This window comes from Paroedura picta, chromosome 14 (assembly GCF_049243985.1).
Source record: "Paroedura picta isolate Pp20150507F chromosome 14, Ppicta_v3.0, whole genome shotgun sequence".
In the NCBI taxonomy this organism is placed as follows: Eukaryota; Metazoa; Chordata; class Lepidosauria; order Squamata; family Gekkonidae; genus Paroedura; species Paroedura picta.
In genome coordinates this window covers 25,758,382-25,776,235 of record NC_135382.1, presented here as the reverse complement: position 1 = coordinate 25,776,235, position 17,854 = coordinate 25,758,382, and positions in this window count along the sequence as shown.

Below are 17,854 nucleotides of genomic sequence, written 5' to 3'. Positions count from 1 at the left end.
ATGAGCTCCTAGTACAATGAATGAAGTACTCTCCAACATATATATATGTGTGTGTGTGTGTGTGTGTGTGTGTGTGTGTGTGTATGTATGTATGTGTGTATATGTGTGTATATATATATATATATATATATATATATATATATATATATATATATATATATATATATATATATATATAGTGTAAATTTATTATAAATCTTCAACAACAAAAACAGAAACCAAAGACTGTAAGACTGTAGACTTTGTTTTTATATAGGAAGACTATGGTAACCTTTTATCTGTATTTAAGACACAGTAAAATAGACAGATGGGAAGGACGTATCTTGTACACTGCCCCTGAAATCATAAACCTGTTAAAATATTTGGAGCACTCTTCCCCCTGCACATTTCAAATGGAGGAAGACTGAAATTTGTCTTTCTGACGCTTTGTCTCCTATTGAAGGCTGAGGCCTGATTCACTAGAATAAGCTCATGAAATGCCGCACACATGACATCAGGGAAGGGACTGACCCTGCCTCTGAGTCCTGTAAACTTTCCCTGGCCAGCATGAGAACAAAGTGAAATCTCAGAGTATGAAACAACTGCCGAGGCCAAGAGACTGTCAAAGATAATTGTCAGAAAAACTTTCAAACACTCCCATGTTTATGATTCCCACCTTGGGCTTCTTAGCCAGAGGGAAAAGACAATTTGGAATATATAGAGAGAGATTCAGCTCTGGCCAACCCTTATCAGAAACAGTTTTCTAGAGCCCATTGTATTTTTTGGTGCAACGAACTTTACTGCTAGTATAATATTCTCAGCTGTGGAGCGCACAATCAAAAAATCAAAGTAGTCAAGAATCACCATTCTATTCCAGGTCAGGTGGGTATCTGTGTTGGTCTGAAGCCGCACAACAAAACAAAATCAGAGTCCAAGGCACCTTTAAAACTAACAAAGATTTATTCAAGGTGTGAGCTTTCGAGTGCTTGCACTTTGTTAGTCTTAAAGGCGCCATTGGACTCTGATTTTGTTTTGTCATTCTGTTCAGGGTCCAGATTCAATCCTGATTGTGCATCCACATGTGTAAACAATGGTTATTGTCAGGAGCTTCACATTTTATGATTCATAGGCCACCAACCAGGTCTCCCTGTAGTATGATATTATATTTGCACATATAATTTCCTTGACCACTGAAGAAGACCCTCTGGGTTGAAACATGTTCGGTCTATGGGTATTCCGTGGGCAGCCACTGAGACTGCACATGCAATATTGCACAGAATTGTAAAGTTGTTTCTAATCTTCCTAATGGGCACTTAATAATAAATAATTGTGTTTTAATTTTAATATATATTTGCTGTTCAACCTTCGGGTTCTTGACTTGTCTTCTCAGGTTGGGTTTTTGTTTCCTTTTTGTTTTTTACCTTGTGAAACAGAAGGCCAGGCTAGACGGACCACTGGTCTGACTCAGCAGGCCTTTTTTAGGTCAGATAAAGAAGACGGTTTCAGATTTGATCACTATTAGCAAATGTGTAATTACAGAGTTCATAATTCTTTTGTGATTAACAGTGCTAGGGAAAAGGTATTTGAAGACATGTCCTGAGATCACATGGCCATAGGTCTAGAATACAGCTTGTTTAAGCTGGTTCATATTAAAGTACTTTTAAGCTGTTCCTTATCCTGGTCAGCTTCATTGGTGAACCTAGAAATGTAAAAGTTGAGCCCCTTATTCTGCTTTCTCCATGTGACTGATCCAAATTACAGTTTAGCTTTTAAAACAAATGAATTGAGTTCCGGTGATCTTCATCCCATTTGGTTTGATGTGACTTGCAGTATGTATCCAGTCTGCCTGGATTTCCAGAACAACAAACTGAGAAAGTTGGGGACTCCACCTTAAGTCACCTATGACCTGACAGCACTTTCCACCCCCAACTGTATCATCCTTGTTACTTTTTACTCTAAAAACCTTCCTCTGTGAGTGGATATGTTCCTTGAGCAGAAGACTCCTTCAATGAGCACAGAGTTACCCCGCTGTGATGGAAAGGAAACATTCTGTGAGGTGAAGGGCATTTTTGGAACCAATCCAACGAAAACCCCTGGAACAATTATTTTGGTGTAAATTCAGTACGGCTTTATGGCTGACCAGATGTTACCTGTTCAGTCATGTTCTGCCCTCGGCGATTCTATAGGAAAGTTTTCACCATGCGCCCCCGTCTCTGACTGCCTCTTTTAGTTGGTTCATGGTTATCCCTGTATCAGCTTTGATTGTGTTGAGCCAGCGGATCCTTTGGTGACCCCGTTTCCTTTTGCCGTTGACCATGCTGATCATTAATGATTTTTCTAACAAGTTTGATCACATGATGTGTCCAAAGTAAGTGAGCTTTAGCCGTAATATCTTCCCTTCTAATGACATAGTTGGTTTCTTCCTCTCTAAAACTATCTTGTTGGTAACTTTGGCTGTCCATGGTACTTGCAGCATTCTTCTAAATTCTACGCTTTCACAAATGTTTATGGCAACCCTTTTTCTGTCTCAAATGAAGATATCAAGAAAGGGAACCAGTGCTTTTCTATTTATATTGCATGTGCCGCTTAGAGCAGCTCTCCCCAACCCCTGGTCTGGGGACTGGGACCAGTCCGTGGATCAGTTGGTACCAGGCTGCAGCTCCTCCTCGTCCTCCTCCCCGGCTGCTGCCTCGGGGGCTGCCCTGCCTCTCTGCCGCTGGCTCACCTTTGGTGCTCTCCGGCGGCTGCCATGGCTGGGTCTCCCCCTCGGCGTGGAATTGCACAGCTACTGCTGGCAGCACTCCCCAGTGGGTGGCATAAAGTCAGGGGGCGCCGGCGGGAAAGCAAGTGGAGCAGGGGCTCAGGCAGCGATGTCCCTCGGCAAAAGACTACCCCCCCCGGGCCTCAGTAGAATTGTCAAGCGTTGACCGGTCCCTGGTGATAGAAAGGTTGGGGACGAGTGGCTTAGAGGACAGGAAAAAAACAGAGATGTAAAACTGGCTTTGTACATTTTGCAGTATACAGAATGAGTTTTTAGTACAGCCAGTTCATACCTCACCTGATGCTTGATCCTGTTTGTAGGTGGTGAAGGCATGAGTCAACCAGCCCGAATGTGATACCATAAAAAGAATGGAATCCAAATATCCGCCATCTTACATGTGTTTGTTGACAAGTCTGAAATGTTTGTAGCTGTGCTGTTGTGACAGATGAGGCAGCAGATCACAATATGGAGCTACTTTCAGGGCCTTGTAATTTGTAGGACATTTGAGTTTTCCCTCATCTCCTCCCATCCTTTCTCCATCCTGAAGAAATGGACTTCTCTGAATGCTGATTGGATGTGAAAATGGGCTAACTGTTATGGAGTCTTCTTCTTCCCACTTACTCCAACATGGGTGGAGTCTAGAGACGCCAAGTCATTACTACATCTAATTACAAACCTGAGGTGGATTAACCTTTGATGACTAACTTAATCATCTTAAGTAAAATGAATATACAACAGCCTGAAAATGAGGATTCAAATCCTCCGCAGTATCTTGATGAGATCAAGTGAGGTGAAATGTTCAAGTGCTACCAGCACGAACAATTAAAAGAAGCTCTGGATTCCCAAAATAAGGACCTTTCATTTGTAAGGTACCCATTATCAATAATGCCTACTGGTGGTAATGAATGCATTAGTCCTTCCTATCCATGGCTAGATCTTCATTGGCATTCCTGTCAACATCAGAGAAACTGAAGTCCAAAGAATATTATTTATGGAGGCTAACAAAATGGATTCCACTTTGTTTTTAAGGTGCTACTGGATTGCTGTTTCATTTTCATGGACCTTTGATCTCGCCCAGGAAGGTAACTCCAGTATTCTAGTTCAGGCAAGTTTTTCCCAAACCACTTCAACTTGCTCTCACTTACGTTTTCAGGGCTACCTTATTCTTTACCCCATCTCTAATAGTAATTATTATACACCACCCCTGTCTTGTTTGTCTAATGTATTGTGCAAGCCTCTAGGGTAGAAACATGATAAGTTCTACCATCTGAGAGATGTATTCAGGAATGTAATTTGTGATTAATTTTCTATACCACCAGCTTGTTTCCCGTTCTTTTTCAGTTTTTTTTTTTACTATTGTTGTTTAAGGGATCCTAAATGCCCAAACTAGATTTTTGTGTCCTTCTATCCCCTTGAATACTTTGAAAACTTACCAGGTCATTTTACAAGAACATGAACATTCACAAGCATGATAAATTCAAGTGGGTGTTGGTCTGAAGCAGCAGAGCAAATTGAGAATCCGGGACAGGTTTAAGGCCAACAAACACTTTATTTAAGGTATATGCCCAAAAGCTCATACCTTGCATAAAACTTTGTTGGTGTTAAAGGTAGCACTGGACTCTAAATTCATTTGCATACATGTTAATCCTCCATTTTGATATTAATACCTCTAATGATGTAAGAGTAAGTAAGTGTAAATTAGAAAATGGTAAAATGCTGATGAGTCACATAGGTAATGGATCTGTAAATATACCAGTATCAACTCATGTTCTGTGTGTAAAATGACATCAAGTTGCAGTTGATTTATGCAGACCCCATGGGATTTTCAAGGCAAAAAACATTCATAGGGAATTTACCATTGCCAGCCTCAGTGTAGCATCTTTTAAATACAGTAATCTTCTCTCCACTTGTGTCTGCAAGAATTCTGCGAACTAGAGAGGCATTTGTAATCTCACAACAAATTTACTGTTTAAGAGTTTAGTTTTCTACAAAGTGTTTAAATCTCATTTTAATTCTCTTCATAAATGCTTACAAATCCATTGTTTCCAGAATAATTTGTGTTTTTCTTTAAATGTCTAATTAAAAGAAATCCTCATTTAAAAAAAATATTCTTTCAATGTTTTATTTGGCTAGAGATACTTTAATGTCTCCAATGCAACCCCAACTCTTAGAAATAGATTTTTCAAGACAAGGAGTTCATCTGTCACTGGTTCTAAAAGCCAAGGATGAGAAAAATTCCGATTAATTATGTCTTTCTAAGCTTGCAAACTTAAATTAGTGGGAATATCATGTATGACTTGGCAAAGTAATTAAGAATTTTTTTTTTTTCAGAAACATGGAAGTATCAATTAAGAAATAGTCAGGGCTGTCCCACAAGGGTCTGTATGATTATCTGTGTTATCTGGGCTGTCACTTCCAATGCTGTTTCGAATCCCAAAGACCTCTGAGAACAGTTTCATCTGTCGAATTAAATAAGAGGGGGAAAACTTTAGCTGGGAAAAGACATGCAATGATACAAACCCAGTGCAAATGCCACTGTTTCGTTGAGATGAAAGATGTCAGGTCAAAACTGGGTACTGATGACAAATGCATTCTTATACTGTCCACTGTACTTTTCAATTTACCAACCGCGATATTATATGCCAAATTGTAGTTTTAAAATTCTCCTACAAATTTCTCTAGGATACTGGAAAGAAGACCAAAGGAGTCTGAATTGAGACTCTTCTGGTCTTCTTTCCATAGTGAAAGTGATATGTTAGGAGTCCTCCAGAGTTCCATTGGTTGTTGTTTTTTTCTAAAGTAATTAGGAAATTTCCTCCATTTTATCTGTACATCACTTTACTCCACCGTGAGAGCCCAAAGTAACCTACATCATTCTCCTCCCCTCCACTTTATCATCACAGTAACACTTTGAGGTAGGATAGGCTGAATATGTGTTCCAGTCTCAGGTCACCCAGCAATCCTCCATGGCAGAGTGAGTCTCTCAAATCCTGGACTGACAAGATAACCCATCCAAACCATACTAGCTCTCGCGTGATCCACGGATGACAAGATTTCCCCAAGCAAATAAAAGCTAGTATGAAAATTTAAACTCCCAATGAGTGGACTTTCCAATAGAAAGTCCTTCTATGAATGTTATATTATCCTGGCTTGGCTTACACATAGAATGGCCTTTACAGGCAAACTCAAGGTGTTTAGGGTCTTCCATATGTAGGCAAGATTCTTTCATCTATTCATACACCCCCTAGAGTCCCACAACAACCCATTATGAAATGAAAACAGATTCCCCTTCCTTGCCATTTTTAAGAGTTTGCTGGCAATTATATTTCCCAATTAGACCCAGACACCTTGTTTGCATAACTCAAAACCGACGATTAAGCTAAGGAACACTAAGAGAAGCATTAGTCATTGGGATGAAGCAACGTGGGGCTCCGTAAGAGAAGTGATAATATCTGGGTTTGTGCTGAAGAAGAGCAAAAGCAAACTACTGTTATCAGAGAAGACTTCTATTCCTAATTGTTTTCTTTCTCCTCCCCCACCAAAACCTGGGCCTCAAAATGCCACAACTTGATAACATTATGTAGTTGTACTTCTTCGTGTGATCTGGGTTTAGTACTTGTCTTCCATGTTCAGATCAGATGATACAGATTGGCTAGTTCCCTGGGGGGGAGAAATGTTGTAAAATTAAAATCTGACTGAGATCACTGGTTCCTGAGAGTCTAGAATCCTGTGGAGGCCCACAAGGGTTACCACAAAGTAGGTGTATCTGTTTGGTTAATTTAAGAGTTTCAGTGGGCTGATCTGGGGAGTGACATAACTCTTGTGGCTTTATACAAAGTGTAGAATGATATCCCAACTCCTGGAGAATTGCATTACTGTAATGATTGATATTACTGTAATGATGTTCTGCTTAACCCTTACCCACCTAAAGTCAGAGAAAACTCTGGGGGTATTGCAAATACATTTTTGAGCCAAAATAGTGGTTGAAAGTGCTGTCAAGTCACAACTGAGCTATGTCAATACCACATAATTTCTTGCAAGGGAAGAGATGTTCAGAGGTGGTTTGTCATTGTCTGTCTCTGTGTCGTGACCCTGGTATTCCTTGGAGGTCTCCTGTCCAAATACTATTCAGGGCCAACCCTGCATAGCTCCTGAGAGCTGATGAAACTGGGATAGCCTTGGCCATCCAGATAAAGGTAGAGCCCGAGGTGAAATCCCAGTTCAGCTGTGAAGCCCTTTTGGTAAATATAGGCCAGTTGTTGGGTTAGATCTGACCATTTTTCATGCTCAATCTCACTGAGCTTATTACAGCTCCCATACCACATATTTTCTGTTGTTATTTTTGTTGACATAGACCAGCCTTTTTCAACCAGGGTTTCATGAAGGGTTTCCTGAATGGGTGGGAGTTAATTTTTTATACGTTTTTAAAATTTGGGTGATATGACTGTATATTTATTGGGTGATATGACCATATATGATCACGTCAAAAAAAGAAAAACACCCATCAAAACAACCAATTGTGGGCCTGAAGGGGGTGGGAAGTGGAGGGGACCCAGCTAGGTGTGTACATAGCTGAGCGTTCCAACCATATTCTGCACTATCATGCTACTTCTGGGGTTTCTCAAAGCTTGAAGAATGTTTCAGGGATTTCTGCATGATAAGAAACTTGAGAAAGGCTGACATAGACAATGTTGATATGGATAGGTGGACCAATAAAATGCAATCATGGTATGATTGCATGTGCAGTTGTGTGAATATGATTTTTATCACTTCACCTATGCACGTCTGCATTGGTAAAAACCTGCAGGAGAAGAATCCTGATACAATAAAATGTATGGTTTCATCAAGATTGCTTATTTGAAGCATTTGTAAGGGTAGGAAAAATACCCCAGATTCAAATGAACGCAAAGCTATTGTTAACGGCATTTAAGCGAATTTCTGAATTAAATTTAGGAATTATCCTAGTTAAAGTGGAATTAAGAGAGGATGAAACACAATCCAGAGAGCAATTCCGGCCGCTTTTAGGCAGGGGATGGAGAAAATTCACTCAGCATTACATAGAAAGCATACACACATAGATGCACTTTAACAAACATGTCCTCTTTGCATAGGGGGACTTTGGGTTACTCTCAAGTATAACTTGGGGAGAGTGCTGGAATCCATTATAGAGGTCACTATGCATATTTTTATTTAAATAAATCAATGTGTTAAACAAGAAGTTGGTGGGATTATGTCTTTGCAAAGGTGGAGAGCACAGAAAGATAATTATGTCTGTTTGCATAAATCATTTTCCTATTACTCAGGGATCAGAGTGGGATGCATTGGCTGGGAAAGGAGAGGGCAAAAGAAGATCAAAGTATCAATTTGCTGATTGGGCTGGTGTGGGATTGTACCACTGGGAATTGGGAGAGAAAGGGGATCATTACTTTCATTTAAATAAGTCAATTTGCTGTTGATCAAGACATTTGGGTGAGTTACTGGGAGGACATGGTGAAATGTATTCTTTGATTTAGTTTACAAATGTACCCAGCCACTTTTCAACTTTAAAAAGTTCTCAATGTGACTTTCAGGCAGGAGGAACTGATATGTTAACATTGTTATTTCTTTCATCTGGCTCAGATGGAATAAGTAGGTGTGAAATGGTCATGGGAAGAGATATTCTTCTAGCTCTTTAGGATAATGGGAGAACACAACTGAGCCACCTACAGTGTCTGTGGCAAATCAGCCTATTCCTTTAAAGATTACCTTGAAAGGTACACCTTACAACTCATCAGTAATAAATCTCATAAAATCCAAAATGACTTCTCACGCTCTACCCAATTGGCCCTCCCTGTGAGTATGTCACCAATAAAGATGGAGCACTCTGCCAATGAGGGCCAATCAGTTCAAATTGCACTCTGCTGTACAATAACCTCCATTGACTGTTTTGGCTTGTAATCAGTCTGTTATTGCTCTGGATGCCATTTTTGTCTCCTCCTGATTTTGATTCCCCCCCCCACTTATTATGAATATATGAAGCTGAATTATACTGAATCAGACTATTGATGCGTTCAAGTCAGTACGGTCTCTTCTAAGTGGTGGTAGCTCTCCAGGGTCTTAGGTTGAGGTCTTTCATATCAGCTCCTACATTGTCCTTTTAGCATGGAGTGCTGGGGACTGAACCTGGGACCTGCTGCATGGCCAGCAAATGCTCAGCCACTGAGCCACATCCCCCTCCCCAATTATGTTGTATTCTAGTTCTGGGTGTTTTAATAATGTATCATACATGCCTATTCTATTCTTAGGGCCAGTAGCTGACACAGCCATAAATTTGAATTCAGTAACTGGCATCTTCCATTCCAAGAATCCCAGATTAACAGGGATGGCAAAGAGGTCTGCAAAGAGTAGCAAGAGTTACTTCCAGTGAATGAAGATAGCATTGGGATAAATTGGGGGGGGGGGTCAGTTATGGTTTAACCCGCAGCAGTTTTATTTAGTTATTTATTTAGTACATTCCAAGGAGCTAAAAATGGTCTCTTTTATCCTCCCCACAACCCTGTGTGGTAGGTTAGGCTCAAGGTCACCCAGAAATCTTTCACGGCAAAGTGGGGATTTGACCATGGATCTCCCAGACCCTAATCTGACACTCTAATACAGACTCAAGGAGATATCACATTCCAGTGGTAAAATAAAGGTGCATTTCCAGGTTCGGTCATAATAAAGAAAGCTTCCTGTGTTCATTTTGTAGCCTCCTAAAAAAGAAAAGAAAAAAAGAATTAATTCTCAAAGGGAAAGGTTGGATCCAGACTAAATGAACATTGTCCATCAATCTCCTCTTCCCACTGAAGATCCCAAACATGTCCTGGTCTGGCATTTTGTGGAAATCAGTGGGTTGCATTGGGGAAGCTGGAGGCTGGAAAATTCCATTCTTCTATTGGGAAATTTTATCTGGATCCAACCCGAATTCTCTTTGACTCACTTTCATGGCATTGCATTGGCCTCTAACGCCTTTTGAATTTAGAGGCGTCGATGCTGATAAATCTAGTGAAGCGCTTTTCTTTTTACACTATGCTAAAGGAATGCTTTTATAGAGTAGAGTCATATATCTTTGCATTATTATAAGGCAAGTTCTTTTATTGCTTTTGTGTCTCCCAAACAGCCTCAGGGAAACACTCTCTTCCCCCTCCCTTTACACATCATTGTTAGTGCCCTGCAAACATCTAATGTACACAAACTTGATTGTGATTAATTGAGGACTCCTTGAGGGGGAATACATATATATAAATTCCCCTCAATCTATGGCTTCCATCTGCTCTGGACTTTTTGTACGTCTTAAGATACTTAGGACTCACTGGTTAAATCACCCCAGCAAGTGAATCAGGAGAAATGCTTAAGAACAGTGATGAGCAGAGATCTATGTCCTGACTACTTCAGAAAGGGTATTCTGTCTCTGTGCTAATAGAGTGGTGTGTTCATTCTGGAGAAGATTCAATTATTGCAAATAAGACGTCTGAAAATCAAATTTGCTTTGCTCGCAATTACTGTTGCCTCTTGACTCCAGATTCCCATGTGATTGAATTGATGAATTGTTCACCATTTTAAATGAGCAGCATCCCGAGTAATGTTGTGCCTATACGGTTGGTGGCATTCAACACGAAGGCAGGAAGGGAAGCCACTCCAGTTCTTCCACTGTTGGGTTGCTTGGGCAGGATGTGTGTCAATGAAACTCCATTATATTGTAAATCTATGGATTTAGCACTCGTGCAGTCAGAGGCATTGGGTAGGTAATGGCATTCACCATGTTGGGCAGGTCCAAATTACAACCCCTTGTGTGGAAATGCATGAACAGTGAAGCACTGGGGGTGGGGGGAAACTCCCACTTTGGAGCATTTTTTTGTTGCAAAAAGCTGGAGAAATGGATTATTTCTCAAAGGGATCTTTGCTTGCCTAGAAATCACGCACATGTTCTATACAGGAATCAGTTCAAAGGACATTGCTGCTCAGTGATGTCATCAAATTACTTAGTTTGACTGACTACATAGAGTTATGACACCAAGTACAGTATATGAATCTGCCTTATACTGAATTGGATCATTGGTTCATCAAAGCCAGTATTCAACTGGCAGCAGTTCTCCAGGACCTTAGGCAGAAGTCTTTCACATCACCCACTGCCTGGTCCTTTGCCTGGGGACAGTGGGAATTGAACCTGGGGCTTTCTGCATACCAAGCAGAGGCTCTGCCACTGAGCCATGGCCTATATGATACCTGATTGTCTGGGGTCACTCAAGGACCAAGGAGATAAAGGGAGAAAATGGCTACTGAATGTTGGAGGGAGAAAAAACTGGAACGGAATAGCTGTAAACAATTACCAAAAAGTAGGGTTTGGGTGTTTTAGTATTTCCCTGAAATTGTCACATTTGTGTAAAGAAAAATCAGACCTGGGGAATTTGGGCTTTGGTCATGCAAGTTGCATGGTAGTAAGTCTCCTGGTGGTTGCTAGTGGCCCTAGCCCTTATGAGTCCTTCCTCAAAGACCAGAATAATCCTGGAAAGGGTCATGCCCTCTCCATCTGGCATTTTACTGATAGAAACCAAGGCTTTAAGGTTAGCAATACTGTGTGGTTGCCTAGCATCAACCACTGAGGGCAGTCACTTTTTAAAGCTCAGGTGCTTCTTTTACAATTGGAGGTAAGTTAAACTCCAATGTATTTTTTAGAGATTTCAGACTTTTCTGAAAACCTGGGGCTTTTTCAGTAACTAAAAAGACCAGACTTGTCTGTTCACAGCTCCAATCTCTGGATTTAACAATCCTCAGATCTGGCTATGTTAAGAATTAGATATACTGACATATTAGCTATTTAGAGCAAAGAAATGCAATTCTGTGCTTCAAATATCTTCATAGTATTCATATAAGAGGAAAGGAGGAAAATTGCCCCTGGAATTTCTTGCAAACCTTCTAGAAAAAAATTCAGAAGCAAGCCAATCAATACCTCCCCTTCATCAACAGGAAATGCTAAGAATAACTGTATATCATGTGCCTCTTTGGATTTACAACCAGGACATATAATCTCATTGTAAGAAGAGAGTCAAGATTTCACCTCTCTACAGTAAAGCTCTCATTTTCAACTAAAAGGAGCCAGGGTCGACGGCCTCTCAAATGAAACAGATAAGGTGACATAGGGTTCTTGTCAGAAACAAATGTTATGTCTCTCCCTACTGAAAAGCTTAAAGATGCTATCAGCAAAAGCTTGAGCTGGACCCAAAATGGGTCCCCGAGAAGTAATATTAACCAGGCTTTTGACAGATCATTTATTTATCTCAAGCTAAATTCAATAAAGAGAGCCATATATAAGTGAGGGAAAATAATGCAGCTGCTAGTAATTTATCACTGGATGGAAAGTCATTGTTAGCCTTATCTCTCCAATGATGTTCTATTTCCAACTGGTAATGAATTATGGGGATTGCCACTTCTTTACAATGTGACAGGTCAACACCATTCCTGTGCATGGTGCAGCATTTATGGGCTCCATTGTATGTTCACAGTAAAATCTCTATATTTATACATGCAACCGTTTCGTGCCTGAAATGGCGTGCCATGCGATCTTCCAAGTTTGCCAGGGTTAATTCGTTCAGTGAGTGTTCCCCTACCTTTGCAACCTAAGTTTTAGCTGTATGCCTGAAAGCTATACACCTCCACATGGCTCTTGATAAAGTTAAGCATCATGGAAGCTTTGGGGCTTGTACTTATGAATAAACTGGTTTGTTTAAGAAGCTTAGACAAGAGAGACAACCCCCCTTTCATTCATTTCTGTATTTTGCCCCTTAAAAGAATTAGGAAAGTGATTGGGGGGGGGGGGTTGCACATAGTCTAATGAATTTTATTTGGCACCCTGCAGTATGGAGGCAAAAGACTGCAACAGCAGGAGACTGGTGAACCTGTTGAGAAGGTGTAAGAATTCAACAACCGAGTGCATTGATGCTCTGTCTGCCTTTGTTAGAAATTCCATGATGCTCACATTTAACATACCCCGTTAATGGGGATGATGCTGGATTTCTCATCTCCGCACTTTTGGGCTGAATAATTGCAGTTTTGATTCCCCTTCAGTTATGAAATGGTTCCCATGACTGAAGAAGATAGAGGTCTGTGTCATACTGAATTTTCAGTTAAACCACAAAGCTCCATTCCATAGAGATAATCCAACCATGTAAGCATCTCAAATTCATGGGGAGGGGACATCAGACTGCTGATATCACACCTGGTCTTCATGGACTGGTTCTTCTGACTGAGCTAAAAAGAAACTCCCTTTCTTTGGAGAATCCCTTAAAATATGGGCCAGAGGAGGAAACCACATGTAGTTTTGGCTTTCAAACCAACACATAACCTACTATCTAATGGCTTTCTGAAGGAGATGTAGGTAGAAAGACAAACGCTGCTTGAAGTATATTCCATGTTAGAAATGTTGGATGTTTGAGGTCATAGAATGATTATATATTTTGCAACTTATTAACAAATTGACCTATTGATTTGTTTTTTGCTAGATCCCTATCAACCACTGAAAAACACTTGCTTGGGGATTTGTGGATATTTAAAGGAGTCACTCACAGGAGTCCCCTTATTTGCCAGCCATCTTCCCATCTCATTACATGAGATGTGAAATGCAAATCAGGTTGGGGATTCCCCTAACTCAACCAATGTTTTATGCCTGACTCACCTTCAACATAGTTGACCAGGGTGGTGTGTGTGTGTGTGTGTGTGTGTGTGTGTGTGTGTGTGTGTGGAGAATCAGCTACGGAGTGCACTGCAATGGCAAGAGAAGCTTCGGCCTTCTCTTTCTTCAACCCTTCATTGCTTTTGTCAGCCTACTACTAATTCCACATATCTAGCTACTTGTCCTGAAGCTGGAGGAGACCTCATGTTCTCCATCTTGTATAGTAAGACTCCAGGGCATGGGGATGCTCAACCCCCTCCTTCCCAAATTAAAAAAAAGGCTTGAAGAAGGCCTTTGCCAAATAACTACCATTCCTTAGCACAGCCTCTGAGTAAGGCTGAGGAAAAGTTTACTTTTCTTCCCTTCCCAAATGCATTTATTTCTGTTTATTTCTTTAGTGTTTCTCTCATGCTTTCCTCACTTAAAATGTGTCTATCCTGTCCGTCCCACTCACGTGGGGATTCAGCCAGAAGATTACAAAGGGTATAATTCCCTTAATCCCAGCTGGTAGCTGTGCTGAGAAAACCTGACGAGAACAATTTTCAGGAAAGAGTGGTTCTCATCGGACCCTATCTTCTGCTCAAACAGACATTCCCTTGTGGTAGTTAATTTTCTTCTCTCAGAAAAGTAAGGGCTGCGGCTGGGGATGTAAATGAATAGCCCAATGGTTAAGGAGTCTAGGGCAGAGTCTGCACTTACTTTGTTTATTCCATTGTCAATCCTATTGAATTCAGATCGCTTTGAACTCGGGTCTTCCTCTCCCCCCCCCATTGAAACAGGAAAGTGTTCTGCACGTGGTTAGGGTAGTTCAGAAGGGGGGGGGGGAGCCAAGCCTCTTTCTTTCTTTTCTTGAAGGGGGGGGGGGAGGAGCCAAGCAGGGAACCTCTTTCTTTTCTTGGAGGGGTGGGGGAGAAGATCGAAAAAGGCAGAGGAGGGAGGAAAATCCAGGACCAACAGAAGTTGAGATAAATTAGGGGCTTCTCCTTTAAGGCAAGTTTGTCACATGGCCACCTGTGGCCAATCACGGGTCCTCTACCACAGAGGAGAGCCCAGATTCAAAACAGCCTTTAAATACTGAGCATTAAAAGCACTCTAAGATATCGCACAATAAAGGTAGGGTCACTCCGGATCAATCCTTCGTGCTGCAGAAGGAAATTTTAAATCGCCCCAAATCCAAACGGAAATCACATTCTGTGTAGAGGGCAGGGACTGAATCGATCTGGGGTTGGAATAAAAGCTCCATGCAGTTTACACCTAGGAGTCCCTAGAGTCCCAACTGAACATACAAATCCAGATGGAATTGCGGGAAGCTGTCACCCAGAAATGATCACTGAGATCAGTTGGGTTTGTATGCATTCATATCCCTTCTGGCTCAGATTAAGTTCCATTGATTCCTCTATTGTGATTCCTAGTTGTCAGCCAGATCCCTCTGGGCACTCATGAGCCAAGCATGATGATGACAGACATTCCTAATGGTTTGTCTCCACCAACTGGTAATTACAGGTATACTGCCTCTGAACATGAGAGTTCTAGGTGGTTATCATGGCTAAAAGCTGTCAAACAACAAATTTGTGGAAAGTGCCTTAAAGTCACAGCCAATTTATGGTGACCCTGTAAGATTTTCAAGGCAAAAGGTAAAGAAATGTGGTTTGTCTTTACCTGCCTCTGGGTAGAAACCAGGGACTTCCTTGGTGGTCTTCCATTCAAGCACTAACCAGGCCTGACCCTCCATAGCTTCTGATGTCTGATGAGATCAGGCTGTCCAGTCATGCATCAGTCTAATCTTGCAAAGCCATCTAAGCTAGTTCTGTGCAGGAATTACTGTATCCTGAAACCATGAATTGTATACAGTAAGAAAAAATAATGTACCACCCTCTTTCCCTACAGTGTACAGGCTTTTTAAAGCTTAAAATCCAGAATCTCTGTCACCCAAGGAATCATACCCCTAGGCCTCACAGCATCCTCATGATTCCATGAAGCTCAGTGGGTGACCTTAAACCATTGACTGGGTTGAATCCATCACAGTATTTCCATGGGCACAAGAACTTCCACCCATGAAGCATGACTTTTGGAAATTCCTTTCCAACAGCAGCCAACCCTCCCCCTAATCCTTTCGCTCTTTGGAGAGAGGGGCCCCCAGAAACAAGATTTGGAATGTACTTTAGGATGCCACAGGAGGGAGGGAACCAAGAAAGTTGCATTTCATGAGCAAAGTCCTTACACTTCTGGAAACACTGTGCGGGATCTCATCCTCTCCCAGTGTTCCCTACCTTGTAGGGCTGTTAGGAGGATAAAATAGGGAAGTAAAAATTGTGAACACCACCCTGAGCTCCTTGGGGGGAAATCAGGAGAATACCTGATAGACAGGTAGACAGACGGATGGATGGAGGGGTAGACAGGTAGACAAATAGACAGGTAGACAGATGGATGAATGGACAGACAAATAGTTTGGGAGGTCACCTCTATAAGGAATAGTATTGTAGTTTATTGCAAAAAAAAAAAATAACGTACCACCTCTGTTTCTCCTACAAATTCCTCTCCTTTCGTAACCCCCATTCATTGCTATGGTATGATGTGCCTTAGACAGTTTTCATTGCCCAAGACAATTTTTGTTGTTGTTTTCATTGGTTTCCAGTTTTGTAATCCCAGCCCTGCAACTTCGTTCATTGGACGTCTTTGCTGTTTGATTGAATTGATTTCCAATAATTTGCCATTTGTCTTCCGTCTCAGTGAGAAAGGCAAGCTATAAATGATAGACAGGCAGATGATAGACTGATGGGTGATAGCTTCAATGACAGACATTTGTAGGGGTGGCAGCCTCCAGACGGAGCCTAGAGATCTCTCAGAGTTAGAACAAATCCCCCGGAGAAAGATATAAGTTCCCCTGGAGAAAATGGCTACTTTAAAATGTGGAATCTAAGGCATGACACCCTCCCGAGGTTCTGTCCCTGCAAAAACTCCTTCCTCCCCCAAATCTCCAGATATTCCCCAACCCAGGAGTGGCAACCCTATATACGCATTCCTCCATCAATTTGAGATTATTTTTTTAAAGAAAAAATGTTACCTAATCAAATGGCAGTGAATTCTAGAAACAGGCATTGTTATAAGATCACAGAAAGCACAATTCCTGGCTGGCTGTACCTTCCTTTCTGTGCGATGAGCAGCAGTCATTGGGGCGGGGGAATGTTCCCTTAGAACCAAAAGCCCCCTTGGCTGAAGCCCCCAACAAGCATCTTCCCCATGTTTACCCCTGAGCAGTCCCTTGCCTTTCCCCAAAGTGAAGTCTTAATTCTGAACAACTTGTCATCTCTCTCAATTTCAAGGAGGTGTGCCAGGTGGATTGTAATTCCAGGTGACATCTGTTCTGCTCTGTGCATCCATGGCTTCTTTGGTAGCAAAAAGATGTCGGTATGTAATTCACACTGCCCAACCAATGCATGACAAGAGCTCCTCCCTCAGGTCTGTCCAAACAGCTGCCATTGGGAGACGCCTGTTAAGCTTCCTCTCTTCCACACCTGCATCTCTGTACTAATTCTTTGTCACCGTTTCCCCTTTCGATCTCTGCGTACATGGATGGAAGTGAAATGTGATGTGCAGCTGGCGGAGGTGCTGTGCCCTCTTTAGAGAACGGATTAATTGCATGCACGTTTCAACATCCGTCGGAGGACACGTTCCATTCCGACAATTCTTTTGCATCATCTAGAGATGACGCTTCAACACAGCTACTGCCGTAGAGTCCCTGGCATTCTCAATGCGACTATGCAAGACTTTGCCATAGCAGGCAAAGCATGCAGATGCGGAGAGATGCTGGTAAGTTTGGAAATCATGCATGCTCATTGTATGCTCATTGTTTAGGAGAGATGTTCATAACGAACATACTCAGCTGGTAAATATCCCTTGTTGGATGGCCACGGTCGCCTCAAGAGCTCAACGCTGGATCTCCTAGTCCTGCCAAGCATTGCACATGAACTGCTGCTGACCACATTTGTGGCTGAGTGGCAGCTATGGCAGTGGGATTTCATTTCCTTCTGCCTTGCAATTACTTTTGCACCCTTGCCACCAGTTCTTCCCCAACCCCTAAGTGATTAGCCTGGGTAACTAACAACACTAGATTGCGTCTCCCGTAAGGCTGTGCAAAAATGTGCATATTCTGCACAACAACCCTGGAAAGGGAGAAGAAGAGCAGCATGCAGTTGCTTAGGCCTGAAAAGACTATTGGGGTGAATTGTCTTTTTAGGACATGGCTACCTGTGCAATAGCAAACAATATCCTCAAAATACAGACACATAACAGACACTCGCCACTTACAGATTACATTCTGTTTTTTTTTTTAATTGAGTAAAAAATAACCCCCTGATAATCTAAGCCTTTGGCCATCAGGATATTTGTGTACCCCATTAGACACTAAACTCCTTTTGAGGTATTTT